The sequence below is a fragment of the Culex quinquefasciatus genome, chromosome 2, assembly GCF_015732765.1.
Source record: "Culex quinquefasciatus strain JHB chromosome 2, VPISU_Cqui_1.0_pri_paternal, whole genome shotgun sequence".
Lineage (NCBI taxonomy): Eukaryota > Metazoa > Arthropoda > Insecta > Diptera > Culicidae > Culex > Culex quinquefasciatus.
Genome location: NC_051862.1, coordinates 1,228,205 through 1,243,603, shown reverse-complemented (window position 1 = coordinate 1,243,603; position 15,399 = coordinate 1,228,205).

Below are 15,399 nucleotides of genomic sequence, written 5' to 3'. Positions count from 1 at the left end.
CCTTGGGGGAGTAAGTATTGTGAGACGAATTTAAATCAACCGGACCCTAAGATGACAGTTTTCATGAGTTGCGTGTATTCACCGACAGATGGCAAGTGGGCCTCGTCGGAGTCCGCCCATCAAATACGAAACTCAAAATTTGCATAGGAAACTTGTTTTTCGTGACGGCTTTTGCGGCACGCTCACTTCAGCTGTTCTAGACTAATATTTGAACGTGGCGCAACTCTAAACAAGTTTTTGAAGAAAATGATTCCAGAATGCTTATTTTGTGGTTTTAAACCAAAACAAGGCAAAATATATATTTATTAAAACTATTCGCTATTTTCAAAAGTTTGGCTAGATAATATCGAAGGCCGCCATCTTAGGCCCACTGGGCCCGCAAAACGGGGTACGCTCAGTTTGTATGGGAGCTGTCAACATGCTCCCGGGCTGATTTAAATGGATCAACATTCTGTTGAGCTTTTAAACGTCCAACTGGACTTTTGAGTGGGTGGGTGCGGTTTAAAGATCATTGATTGATCCTTAATTCAATTCAATTGTGTTTTTATTAGAATTTAACTGTTCTGCTCCAGGATGTTACATTTGCAATTCAGAGATTTGGAGAACCTTTCAACTCAGATCAATTCATAAGCCTTTGCAGGGAGGATACATATTTCTACGTTTAGATTTTGCTAACTGGGTGTTCTTTTAGGGAAAATAAATTTTGAGAAAAAACCCTAGATCTATGTTTAGCTTGAAAACTAATATCACAGTTGTTGACGGAGGAGTGCTTCGATGAGCGGATTCGTTGACATTATGCATTATTTTGAATTTTTTGAAACTCAAGTTTTACATGATTCAGACTCAGAGTTTAGCTAGCAAAGCTTCGTAATTCGTAATTTATCTAAAAAGCAAAACAATCCACTTTAACGACCCCCGGGTCTTTTGTGGGCTCTGTTGCAAGTTTCTGTTCATTTCTAGGCGTCCGAAGGTTATGTGTGGTGAGTCACTCAAAACCTCTTTTACGCTAATGAACCGACGTTTTACTTCCCCATCCGATAGAAGGCGTGATCAGGTAAATCTCGTCTCGAAAAATGCCACCGGGTCCGTCTGGGATTGAACCCAGGCCATACTGGGGTGAGAGGCTACCACGCTAACCACTGCGCCACCGGACCCGATCCGGACCCGTAATTTATCTAATCTTCTAATTCTAATTTTATTTCAGAATAAGTCATTTTGCATCATTAGTTTATCTATACAAGTCTCCATATAATTTTCAGTGCTAGTCATACAAAATGGGTATGAAAATGTATGAAATTTTGAACTTGAGAAGGAATTTTCTGATTGGTTTGGTGTCTTCGGCAAAGTTGTGGGTAATGATTAGGACTTTTCGAACAGGTACAGTTCAGACTCGGTTATCCGAATCCTCAATCAACTTTTTTGTCTTTTTCTTGTTTTTAACATCAAATTCGAGTTCTGCGACCCTATTTTAGTAAAATTTGGATAGTTGATTGCCTATCAAATAATAAAATGCATTTTTCTATAATCAAAATTAAGACAACGAAAAAAAAATTTCGTAATTCGATTATCCGAAGTGAAATTTTTCCGAGGCCTTTGGATAATCGAGTCTGGACTGTACATGGAAAACCCCGTTTTGTTATTTAACTTTTTGTACTGCGGGCACAGTGATTAAAAATGTGTTGGTGCTAGAGGCTTCCATTTGCATTTAAAATTGATTTTTCGGAAGCTCCATGGAATTTCGTTGATTAAGGTAAGCCGGGAAGAATATTTTGTTTAAGGTGGTACCGGAATCCACCATGTTTGCCGGCCATTTATGATGAAGGAACTTTACACGGGACCATCCACAAACCACGTGAACACTTTTTTGAAAATCTCAAACTCACCCCCTCTCGTGTTCAATTGTCCATATAAAAAAACTTTTTATATGGAGCATAGACAATCGCAATACCCGGATGGTCCCCACCTTAAATAACCTAAATATAATTTAAAAAAAAATATGTAGTCCCCTAAAAAGACATCTTCTGAGCTTCTTTTTTTTTCTTTGATAAAATGTACCGTTTTCAAGTTAGGCTGGTACAAACCCCCCCCCCCCCCTTCAAAATTGGCCCGAAAAATCAGGGGGCAAAAAAAAATTTACAATAAACTTCAAAATTTCAATGAAAATTCAAGTGCAACCAGCTGAAATCAAATTAAAATACATTCTTCTGCGTTTAAAATCATTTTTAGCATGTTTGGGTTTATTAAAAAATCTTAAGATTTTTTGAAAATTTTCGATGCAAAATCTTTTTTTTTCGATACAATTTTTGTTTTTGTCAGATCTTAGATTTTTTGAAAACTAATGATTGCAAACCAACTGAACTAGTGTAAAATGCATTTTAAAACACTTTTGCCTTCCTCACTGAGGTAAGGCTATAATTCTGCTCTAAAAATGAACTTCGTATAAAAACGTCGTAGACCCACCTTCATGTATACATATCGACTCAGAATCGAAAACTGAACAAATGTCTGTGTGTATGTGTGTGTGTATGTATGTATGTGACCAACAAACTAGCTCATGTTTCTCGGCACTGGCTGAACCGAGTTGATCCGAACTTGTTGCATTCGACTTGGTTTAGGGTCCCATAGATCGAGTTTTATACAGATTGAAGTTTCGATAAGTAGTTCAAAAGTTATGTATAAAAATGTGTTTTCATATATATTTGGATCTCACTTAACTGTATGTAAACTATGTCCAGGTCCATCATCCGACCCATCGTTGGTTAGGTTATCAAAAAACCTTTCCAATGAGTCCAAAACATTGAAGATCTGGCAACCCTGTCTCGAGATATGGCCACTTAAGTGATATTGATGTACTTTTTTGAAGCCGGATCTCACTTAAATGTATGTAAACTATGTCCGAATCCACTATCCAACCTATTGTTGGTAAGGTTATTAAAAGACCTTTCCAACGAGTGCAAAACATTGAAGATCTGGCAACCCAGTCTCGAGATATGGCCACTTAAGTGATATTGATGTACTTTTTTGAAGCCGGATCTCACTTAAATGTATGTAAACTATGTCCGGCTCCACTATCCGACCCGACGTTGGTTAGGTTATAAAAATACCTTTCCAACGAGTCTAAAACATTGAAGATCTGGCAACCCTGTCTCGAGATATGGCCTCTTAAGTGATATTGATGTACTTGTTTGAAGCCGGATCTCACTTAAATGTATGTAAACTATGTCCGAATCCACCATCCATCCTATTGTTGGTTAGGTTATCAAAATACCTTTCCAACGAGTCTAAAACATTGAAGATCTGGCAACCCTGTCTCGAGATATGGCCCCTTAGGTGATATTGATGTACTTTTTTGAAGCCGGATCTAAAAAATAGATGAAACTTGTGTACAGCCATTGTTGTGAGGAAGGCTCCAACCACATAGGTGGATTAAGTTAGTTTTTTCATTTAAATGTGAAGATTATGGCTTGTTATTTAATTTTTTATATTTTTTATTTTTTGCCCCCTTGACCTCGGCCAGGGCCGAGGGACAAAAACTTTTTTAAATATTTGCATCGGCCTTATAGCGACTTTTAAGTGTAATATTTGTTTTTTTTTTTGGCATTTTCAAAATACTTCTCGAAAGAAAAGTCCCAAGAACACAATTTTTTTCTTGAAAAGCTGTGAAAATTTGCTACAATTTCCTCTCTGGGAATCGGATATTGACTTTCTTAAATACCCGATTTCAGAAAGAATGACAATCGATGAAAATGAAATTTTCTAAGTGTCACATAATTAGCCTAACTCACTATCTCAGAAACTATTGGTCCGATTTTCAATGTTAAAAAATTAACTTTTTCAAAAGTTCATATATTTTCATAAAAGAAATTTAAAAAAATATAATTTGGCTGAACTCTGAATTTTGTAAGATTATGTATTTGTAGACCTTTCCTAAAATTAAAGCTTCACTTTAAAAAAAAAATATGTCTCGTCAAATTGTATTTCAAATAAAAAAATCAAAGGTAAAAATAATGGCAAAAATAATAATTTTCTTTGAAAAAAAAAACTTCTAAAATCAATTTTTAAACTATTTAGAATACATTGTGTAACGTTTATTAAGCCTGAAAGGTTTCGTGGTGATAAAATGTAAATGTATGGCCATGGCAAAAATAAAAAATCTTTTGTTTCAAAGATATTTTTCGTATTGTTGGGATTAGAAGCTAAATACAAAATTACAATAATCAAACATTTATTACGTCAAAACATAATCTTATACTAAACATTGTCATCAAACTAAAAAAAAACAATCAAAGTTTGAAAAAAATAAGTATTGTCGAGGTTATCAGTATATTCTGTAACTATCTGTGGTTCCGAAATTCAAAATTTGTAATAAGATTAAATGGTCTTTTTTGACAACTGGAGCAACATTTGAAAAGAGCGGTACGACATTGCTTTTCCGACCTTTAATTCCATGTGTTTATGGGAAGAAAGGTCGTTGCTCCTGATATAAAATGCATAAATAAGCGTTAAACAACAAAACACTTATTTTAGATTCGATTAGATTAGGTTTTTAAAAAAAAGTCACCCTCCCTCTCGAGCACTTGTTATCCATGCAAACCAAACAACGCTTCCTTGCCACGAGGAGGAGTACAGTCTCCTGGATACGAACAGCGTAGAACGACCCAAAATCGAGAAAAAGCATTTTTATTTTTTAAACTGGCTTGCGCAACCGCGTGGTCTTATTTGGTCTTCTCTCTTCGAAGGGCCTTTCGTCTCGAAGCATGCTTTTTTATTCCTATTTCTTTTGTGGCCTCAAAAAATTCGAATACGAAACTGGAAAAACGTTTCCCATTTGGATATCCCAATCCCAATAATAATAAAAAAAACAGGGCAGAACAAAAACGGAGAAACCTGTCGTCATCTAAATCGTCCTCTTCTATCTGTGCTATGTGACTTAAATGCTCTTTTCTGTCTTTTTTTGTGTTGCGTCCTTTTCCGTCAAATGCTCAGTACTGGTTGCGTCGTGGGATTTAATTTCTACGCCACAATGCTTCGTACACACATTAGTCAGACATGGAACGATTCCATTATCAAATTGGAGTCCCCGTTTTCCTCTTATTTTTCGTTAATCTTATTTACGCGTTTCTTCTCTACACTCCTTCTGACTCATCTCCATACGTTTGGTCTTAACTCTTTTTTGGTCGTTGTCAGGAGTTTAAACCCCACCGGTTGAGCGTCGTCTTTCTTCTTTATTTGAGTTGTGTTGTCCTCAAGACTAAATACAATCTGCGCGACCTGCTGAAACACGTTGCAGCGTGTCCGTTTCGGATTGATGCTTGGCTTAACTGGTTAAGTTGGGTCGTTGGAGAAAGATGAATCAAGTTGAGCTCGATGGACTCATAGAATTCGATTTCCAGGATTGCCTAGTAAGTAGTAAAATAATAAATCAACCGTCTAAAGAAAATCATTGTCATTCTGCCAGAACGAATGACAAACTGTCTACATCATCATTCGTCCTTCGTGTCTCCAATTAGAATGACAAAGGACTTTTTGTACATCCAATTTTTTAACACTTTACGACGAAATCTCAGCGGGATGTCGGTTTAGTTTAACATCATAGTATGCCCCGATCTTGTGGGAGTACAACAAGTGTGATGACTGTCCATTTTTTCTGAACTGTCACTCCTTGAGCATAATTTCCAGAGAGGACCATATTGATCCCGGGGATCAATCAACCAACTGATATCGATCTGCGGACCTAGCTCAACCGAAGAGCCCTCCGGCATCGAAGAAGCCCTTGAGGTGTTTTCGTACGAGCAATCTTCATCATCGGGGCTACCTACTACGATTGCCAGCTGATTAATGAACTGAGCTGACAAACTGAAGAAGCGACAGACCTACTGCGATCATTAGGGCGATTACATGAATAATGTGCTTTTTCTTTCATCTTCTCGGTTCGACTGCTGGGAAGGAAAATTGATATCTGATTTCTGAGCGAAAATAAATATTGCACAGCGCCAGCAGGCGTGCACGGTTGAAGGGCTTTACCCGGAGGAAGGGCGCAAAATGTTGCTAAATGGTCCTTCGGATCGTTTTTACAGAGGGCACAACTTGAACCATATGTGCGGCACGTCGAAATTGGCCCGTATGATAAATTGTCGTATCGGATGTTGTCTGTTTTAGGCGGAGAGTGTTGAAACATTTGGGCGATCTTCAGTGTTTGATGCTGGCTATCGATGAGAGAGACTTAATTTGAGTGATTAATTAAACAATTTGTTTCCAGCGAAAAGTACCGATTTCTCTGACAACGAGTGTCAGCAAACGGGACATCGTTCCTACCAAATTTCTTCTAGAAGTGTACAGTTAGAGTACAATCATGCTGCAAAAGACTGCAAGGACGGCACTGAAGTTCATCGTTGGGTTGTAGAGTAAAAGTGTCAACGGATGTCAGTAGCCTTATAATAACTAAACGGCAGTAGAGTTTGGTTCACGTGAAGTAACAGCAAAAAAGACGTTTAACACGTTACCTCATTAAATTGATAAGATTCTCTGCTAAATCCTTTAAAAGGATTAAACCGAGAAGAAAACAATCCTTTACCAAGAACCCCGAAACATAAACTTGTGAAAAATGCTAATTCTCTTGCAGGGCAATTAAAAGTTTAAATTCCCTCGCCCAAAAATGGGAAGAATGCCATATAATCCCATTAGGAATTACAACACACCGAATCGATATCGCAGCAGGCCGAGCAAGACAAATCTGCCAAAAAAATGACGATTCTTCCTCACAGCATGGTGATCATAAACCCATGTTCCTGTCCTGACGTAGCTTGCTGCGAATACGTAATCGATGAGGCTCCCCAAACACCGGGATTCTCGATAGAGAAGGAAAACTGCAATTAAAGGGAATTATTCATGGAATAAAAAGACGATGAGCGAGCAGAAATGCATCCCATTGCCGTCCATTTGCCATGGTCCATAAAATGTTGGGTTTTATTGCGTTGCGTTGCGTGGCTTGCTGCGATTGCGTTCGTTGCTGCGACGTAGTAGGCCACGTCTAGACCCGACTAGATTGGGAAATCCAATTCAACCGAAAAGGATTCACCGACCCTGAAAGGACGCGCGCAGCGTGGCTGAGAATTTTTATCATTTTTCCTTTCATTATTTGTTCTAAACACGGTTTCGAAAACGAAATCGAAACCTAATTTACCGACTTGGGTCCTACTTTTCGGTATCTAATCAGCGACCCAAAGCAGCGTGAAGAAATTTATTGGATTTCTGATTCTCATTAGAGTTGAAACAACAAAAAAACTTACTTTCAAAATACAATATAAAAAACTTCAATAATCGATCCCGACCATTACATGCCACGTTGAGTTTCCGGTTCGATACCTCCTAGGGTGAAAATAATGGTGATCCCGCCTTGAAGCGATCTTCCCACTAATGAAGAACAGCGTGATATAGAGACCAAGGATGACCTCCTACCCGTTCAATTAGAACCCTTTTTCCAAACACCATGCGTATATAGAATGCAAGGAGAAGAATAACCCAAAAGGAAGTGATCCTCGCCTCGGGGGCTGTAAAAAAGTACAATAATTAAAAATTACCCACACCGGCTACCATCCTACACACGTTACGCAAGGTTGTAGGATCTTGTTTTAAGACTTGAGAAATAAAAGTGTGGGGGAAGGTTGGGTAAAGTGGTCTTTTATTTAATTTCTTCTAAGCTCAACATAGCTTCTTAGCGAGGTCAACATAAATTTGTAACAAAATCTGACGAAACTTGAAAAAGTCACGAAATCTATTTTACCCCTATTAACCCTCACCCAAGAACCCAAAACATAATCGAAGCAGGCTGCGTTGGCCGCACTTAAGCCGGAAAGGCGGTTGGAAGGCAGGAGAGAGAAGCCCTTCTTCGTCGGCCAACCCGACCAGCATGAAAGTGCATAGAAATGTGAGAAAATTATGCTCGGCCTGGGAAGACGATCCAGAGAGGAAAGGGCTAACCAACATCAAGGAGATTGGTTACATCCTCTCGGACCAAGAGTCATCCGGTAAAAATCGGGGGATTATTTGTAGGGGGAGGGGGAACCTTAACTCTTTGAAAGGAATGTGATAGGTTCCAAGGTAACTTGATGGAATTTACAAAACCACACTTTAGGGGAATCACAGTGAAACTGCTCTATGATGAACAGGCGATCCAAGAAGGCGTTTTTAGTCAAAAGGTTTAGGCTCCTTTCTAATAAAGCCGTTAAGGACTGAGTGTTAGAATTGGGAGATTGTTCAGAAAAATTGCGATTTCTCAAAAAATGTATAATTTTTGGGAAACATGACCTGACAACTTTTAGATAACATTCTTACTCATCTTAGGTCAAAATATTAGCTTGAATGCATTTGTCTATCTTTTGTTTATATCTTTTGTTATAATTTTTAACCAGAATTGACTGTTTGTTCCCATGTTAAAAACCGAGCATAATTTCTGCTGGTTCTGACTGCGCCTGGTCGTGCCGTAATTAATCCAACAGGTCTTCCCCACATCCCGACACCTTGCGGTTACCTTTTGGATGCGCAAGAACCCCAACAAGGCAAGAATCGTGTTTATTTTCCCATTCACACAAGGCTCAGCTGACCGTGACCGTCTCGAGCGCTTGCACTTGCCATCATCATGGCCTGCTAACTCAAGATTTTGGAAAAATTCTCAGCGCCTACTTCCTGGGGCAAAACGAGTCATCACATTTATATTTAATGAATCAAGATACGATCTTGATTTTGCGCTTCCTTTGCCGGGGCGAAATGACCGTTGGGAAGGTTGGACAAGTACAAAAGTTCGTTACAAATTTGATAGAACGAATTTGTACCCACCATCATCACGGGAATTATGAGGGTCCATTGTCATACACGGTCGGCCTAGCTGACTCTGACAACGTTTTTTTATCACTCCAAAGCAGCCCGCGTAAAAAGAGAGACCTCCAGCGAGAAGTGATTTGCAACATTTGTCCAGGGACATCGTCAACCTGCACTTCCGGGCCGGGCGACGAAACCGTTGGAACCACGCTCCCAGAACGGCGATCGTAGCAGGCGAGCGGTTCTCACGAACTTGCTGTCTTGGACACGTCACGGTTCAAAGGATTCATTCCCCTCGCTCGGTGCAGACCGGGCCTGCTTCGATTGAATCGTTTGGGCGTACCCCACAGTTCAATATTTCACAGACAATTATCGGGTTGTGTGAAGGCTTTTTTGTAATTCGTAATGTTGCATTCTCATTCGAACCTGATCGAAAATTGCTCTAACCGGCAGGAAATGGCTCTCAAGCGGAAAATATTGTTTGATTTCGGTGGTGGGTGAAATTGGAAAACGAACTTTACCGGCCATTGGCCGGTTGCGAAAGTTCGTTGGCAATTTGTAGTTGAAAAGGGTAAAGTTATTTATGGATTTTTGTTAGAACAAATCGAATGTAAAATTACACATTTTTTAAATCAAAAATCCTTCAAGACTTATGTCAGAGTCAGAACCAAAATGAGTAATTTTAAATCAAAAATTTATGACCAAAAAATCGCTCAGATGTAATTTTTAACGATCTTTTCTATGTTATAAAATCTTTTACCCATAAGTGTAGGTAAAAAAAGATAGGTTCAAAACATCCAATTTACAGATCGGTAGATTCTTTTCTGGACCAAAGCCTACTTTTTTTGTAAATTGTATGTCAAACCTTCTGCACAAATTTATATTAAGAAAAACAGTTTCTTTCAGACTGTATAGTTACTTGACGGAGAAATGATCGATCACTTTTTAAAGATTGATTATGGCGTCACCGAGCACAAACGACATGCGTCCCGTAATAGATTTGTTTCCCCAAACACATCCCAAATCTGCGCGCATCCCTTCCTTTGTTCGGCCTAAACGAGCCAAAGTCACTTCATAAAAACTAGATTTACACAAACTTTCCGTAAGCGACATATCGCACACCTTTCGTGGACTGCATAAACAATTTTTTTTCCTTCTTCACGCTTCTATCTCGTTTGATGTTTGATGCAATCTTGTTTCCTGTCCTTTACGGATTTCTTGTTACAGAAAAAAAGAAAAGATGTATCAAAACTGCATTTCAATCACTTTCTTCTAACCTTCCCCAAAAGAGACAGTCCGTCATTGTGTTGATGTCTTTTTGATGATGAATTTATTTCATGCCCCGAAATTGATTACATCAAAAACAGCGGACGAAAATCCGTTTGTCGGAGCCAGCACCACCACCTTTTATGAGGGATAACTGTCACAAGTTTTCTGGAAGGGAGAAATGGAACAACCCCTTGGAGGAACACTTTCACTTCACCTTGATGGTTCTGGTTTGCATTTTCTCCTTGGAAATTGAAAATGTCGCACTCGCACTCTCGATCGGCCAAGTACTTTTATGCGTTATTAATGATTAGATTATGCATTCACGCTAGTCACGCTTGTCTATCAAGTGGCTCTAGCTAGAGTGCAACAGTTTTTGTCCAAAAGTGAAATGCGCGACGAATTGTTACATCAATTTCATTGCGAGCCCGCAGAAACGAAGAGAAAGGGTTAAATCTAAATCGGGAACGGGAACCAGTTTGTGGGAAAACTTCTTGAGGATTTCTCCTCCAGTGGCATAAGAAATTGAAATTTCGTGCAACATTCGTCTTTTTGCTTCGAGTGGCGGTTTAGTAAAAATTTTCTAGTGGCCACTTTGAAGGATCGACATTTATATCCTATAATATGGGCATAATATTCCTAACATAAAGAAATGTCTTTGTATGACTATCAAATAATAAAACTTCTTGGTAAAGCAGGTTATACGTACACATAAATTTTAGTTTCAACCTTATGTCACAAAAACATATTTTTTTATTTCTAAGCCCTAAATTAACACAATTAATATATGCGTTGGCCTTGTTTATACAAAAAACGTTACTTAATCCACTTTTAGGTGGTTGGTGCCTTTCCGGGATCGCAGTAAGCCGGGCGTGCGGGCAGACGTGTTTTTTTCTGCTGTCGTTTTTTTTCTCTACGATCAGTTTTTAGAAAAAGTTTTCAGAAGTATTTGAATGAACGCGGATTTTTGGATTAAGCCAGTGGTTTCGGCAGTTGCGACGGTGGTTCCTGTGGATTTATGAGAAGCTCGATTTTGGATCCTGAAAGAAGCACTGGCACGATGAACGCCATGAAGGCCACGATGCACTTTGGGGTATTTCCATATAAGCGAGCGGCCAAAAATATTTTTTTGCTTTTTTGTGACTTTTTTGTGTTGTTTGTACTTAGTATAATGAAAACAAATAAATTTTGATATTTTTCAAAAAAAAAAAGGTTAATTTTCGATTTTTTCATATATTTGAGGCCACATGCATTAAAGTGGTGAATTTTAATATTCTTGCTCTGTCTATTTAATGCACGGAATGGCGGTTTATGCTATGTTAAAGTTTCTGATTTACGTTCAATCTCCCTCCCCTTTTTCTTGAGTTAAAATCCACCTCTCTTTGAAGACCCTCCCCCTTCCTCTCCAATTAAAATTTGATTTTTGCGGTATTTTAGAATTTTAGACGGTTTATTTTATGGAACATTGTATGGATTCTCGTCCACGTTTTTGGTTGATCCACTTGCAAAATTCACGTTTTCCACGATAAATTCTTCTGAATCAAAATCACTACGTAAGCGATTGTCGTTAGATTACTTAAAATATGAACTTCTGCAATGTTGTAATTCTTACAAATATACTCGAAAGCAGTTCTCACGTTTTCAGAATAGTGCTTCGTTATATCGTACAGGGACACTACGGTATTATGATCCATACTTTCAAAAGAACACAACAACGAACTGATATGAATATTCGACGAATCGTTACTGTAAAATACTTTGAATTGAAATTTCTAATTTTATTAAACGTACCTAAGTACCAACAAAGTCATGAATATCAAATCAATTTCAAAACATACATAGCAGGTACGTCATTTCTGCCTCCGCAGGTAAATAATGCGATTTTAACCAAGCGTATACGCGAAATCATTACTTTTCTTGCAAGAATCAAAATGTTCAAAATGGCATAACTCAAAAGTGCACATAAGTGCACTTTAAAATTTGGAGACAAGTTAGGACATGGTTCAAATTTTAAGCTGCAAAATTTTCAGATCGCACAAATGCACACAAAAAAAGTACTCCATTAACAAAGTTGAAAAAAACTAAATTTTGAATAAAAATCCAAATTTTTGATTTTTATTATTTTTTTTAGCCTGTAAAAGTGTGTTTTGTAAAATGTTATTGAAAAGTTGAATCAATTACCTTTCTGAATATATATAATGATGCAGGAAAAAATACAATAACAGCTACACAGTACAACTATGAAAAATAATCATTTTTTTGTCAAAAAACATGTTTTTTCTTACCATTTTTGCCTTTGAAGGTCTGCAATTCAGTGAATTTTGAACCTACAACTTTCAAACTCCGGAGGCCTGGCCGTTTTAATTTTTGCTATACATTTTCGGGGTAACTCGGATGTACTGTAATCATTAATATTGACAAGAAAGGACTTGAAGCGTAATCTTACCACAAGTTCTTCCAGGATGCTTTCTTCGGACTGGCTGCGCTTGTGTTCGATTAGATTAGATTAGATTAGATTTTAGGTGGTTGGTGCCTTTCCTCATAAAGTCAATACATTCATTAAAAATAGCAATATTCCCCCTTAACATGTTTAACACATCAACTTTATTACTCATTTCTTTCGATAGGGTATGCAGACCTTCAATATTATTGGCTCATCGGCAAGGTCTGGTAAAAACCTAACCAACGATAGTTCGCATGGAAGATTCAGACAATATTTCTATCACAATATCTGTGATCCAGCCTGCAAAAAGTGTATAAATAACACTTAAGTGCTAATAACTTTTGATAGGGTTGTCAGATCCTCGATGTTTCAGGCTCATTTGAAAGGTCTTTCGATTATCTAACTAACAATGGGTCGCATGATGGACCCGGACATCATTTTCATTGAAATATCTGAGATCCGGCCTGCAAAAAGTGTGTAAATAACACTTAAGTCCTTAAGTGCTAATAACTTTTGATAGGGTTTCAGATCTTCAATGTTTTGAGCTCATTGCAAAGGTCTTTTTAATACCTATCTGAAAATGAATAACATGACAGGTTTTCTTGCAAAAACAACCCTTTTTACAATCTTCCGGACATACACCAAAATCGTTTTATTAGCATAACTTTTGAAGTACTTGGCTAATCTTGCTGATTTCAAATAGAGACCTATGGGACCCCAAGACGGATCGAATGAGACTAATACGGTCAAAATCCGTTCATCCAGTCCGGAGATAATCGAGTGACAATTTTTTTGTCCGCCCACCTACACACATCCACACAGACATTTGCTCAGAACATGATTCTGAGTCGATATGTATTCGTGAAGGTGGGTCTACAAGGTCAAATTAAAAAGTTAATTTTTCGAGTGATTTTATAGCCTTTCCTCAGTAAGGTGAGGAAGGCAAAAATTTGAAACATAATAAGCAGTTCTCTAGTCCTGTCTACAGAAAAGTGCTATGAAAACATTCGAAAAACTATACAGTCCAGACTCGATTATCCGAAGCCTCAATTATCCGAAATTTCGACTATCCGAAGTTCGATTATCCAAAGGTTTGTCGAATCGTGAACAAAAAAACAACATTTTTTCGTATTTTTCTATTTTCCTCATACTTTCAAAATCAAATTCGAACTTTATGACCCCATTTTAGTAAAATTTTACTGGTTCATTTTTTTTATCAATATTTTATCGCCGCCATTTTGGGTATAAAATTCTGAACCAGTACATCATAGGAGTCAAGGGTCATACTTAATTTCAAAAATCAAAAATCTAGTTTTATCTAAGCTCGCAATCAAAAATAAGACACAAACATTTTTTCATGATTCGATTATACAAAGTGAATTCTTCCGAGACCTTCGGATAATTGAGCCTGGACTGTATCTCTAGAAGGGATTTTCTGATTGATAAAATTTGTATTAGCCTGAAAGAAGACCAAAAAATAAGGAAAGTTTTTCGTAGAACAAAAATTCTTAAATATTACTTCTCAAACCAAGGCAAAACTCGTAGTAATAGCAATGCAATGCTATAAAAGTTGTTTTCCAGAAAAAAATAACGGATTCCTTTTCATATTTTACTACTCCATTCGGAAGTTACTGATTTGACTTCAAAAAATATCTCGTCACTCGATCAGTCACGCTTTATTTACAAAAAGTACTTATCTGTCAAATTAGCCGTAATTTATCTACTTCTCAAGTACATTAAAAGTTTAATGTCGTTTTGACAAAAGTGACGGGTCCATTTTTTCACCGAAAATCTTCTAATCAAAAAAAGGACCCAAGAACAAAACGGTCAACACAACATTAATGGTCCATTTTGAGTGTAGTAAATGCGTCCACAGCATCAGAGGGCTCATTTATTATTCGACCAACAAGCTGGCCAATCTTAAAGTGCCATTCCCCGTGACAAAAGGGGCCCACTTTGTTCGAAAATGAGACTAAATTTGTTATAAACAGCAGAAAGCTGCGCGACAAAACGCAGCAAGCCATCCGCATCGTCGTGACAGCTGTGTTGACGTTGGATATCTCGGCGAAAAACGAGAAGGAATCAAATAATACAAACTGCATATCTAATCATAAATAAACTCAAAAACGAGCGACCAGCGGCAGCAGCAACAGCTCTCCTGAAACACATCCTTACAAATTGCGCAACCATTGTGCAACTCCCGGGGAAGGACCGAAACGAAATGCACAACACCTTTTTTTCGGATATTTTATCTCTGCACCCAGAAGCAGATACCCCGCCGCCGTCCATGGATCCATGGATGCATCGTCGTCATCATCTCCGCCGTCGTCGGTTGGCTTGAAAAGTGTGAATCTAATAAAAATCATAATAAATTGCAATAAATAGCGCCATAAAAATCAATATCAATCAAAGCAAGCCGTGATGGCCTGATGGCGAAGATGACACTGCATTCGGGGATGCGCTTGGATTAAAAAGGGAGAAGACACCACCGGGTTACTGGAATTGATTTTTTTTTTCTTCTTCAGAAATCACATCATTTTGCTGGCACAGCGGAGAACATGTGACGAGAAATTTTAGGTGGGAAAAGGGAATTGTCTATCAATAACTGACGGATTTTTTTTTTTTTTTTTTTTTCAAAATAAGTTCTGGTTAGACATAGCGGATTCATGTAAGCTGTAAAACATAAATATAAAGGGGAATCATTTTCAGGCCACCCAAAACTGTTTTTTTATATTTACTTTTTTTCAATTTACGCAGTATTTTTAATACAAGGTTTTTTCGTAATCTAACACTTTTCAAAGTAGCTACAAACCGGTAGACCTCCCGAAAGTCCTCCGAAAACCATAATTTCTACTGGTTGTATAGATTTCAGG